Source organism: Penaeus monodon, chromosome 15 (assembly GCF_015228065.2).
Source record: "Penaeus monodon isolate SGIC_2016 chromosome 15, NSTDA_Pmon_1, whole genome shotgun sequence".
In the NCBI taxonomy this organism is placed as follows: Eukaryota; Metazoa; Arthropoda; class Malacostraca; order Decapoda; family Penaeidae; genus Penaeus; species Penaeus monodon.
Window position 1 is genome coordinate 17,130,609 of NC_051400.1, and position 294 is coordinate 17,130,902.

Sequence of the window (294 nt, forward strand, 5' to 3'; positions counted from 1 at the left end):
CAGTGTTCAAAACAAAGCACCGAGGAAGCAAAATAACTCATAATATCCACGTAATACAGCCACGCTAATGATACTAATAAATATCTTTTAAACGACAAAAAAAACGTGGGAGAAAATCTTTGGCCGCGAATGAAACTTTTATCAAGAATACCATCAAGAAGTAAGAAAACATGATGTTAAAATTTTCCCTTGGAACTAAGTATAAGTCTTCCTGGTAAATTCACTCTCCAGTTGTTATCGCGTTTCATGTAGGGCTAACACGTCTCGCTTCCTCTATCAGGAATCCATAAAGAC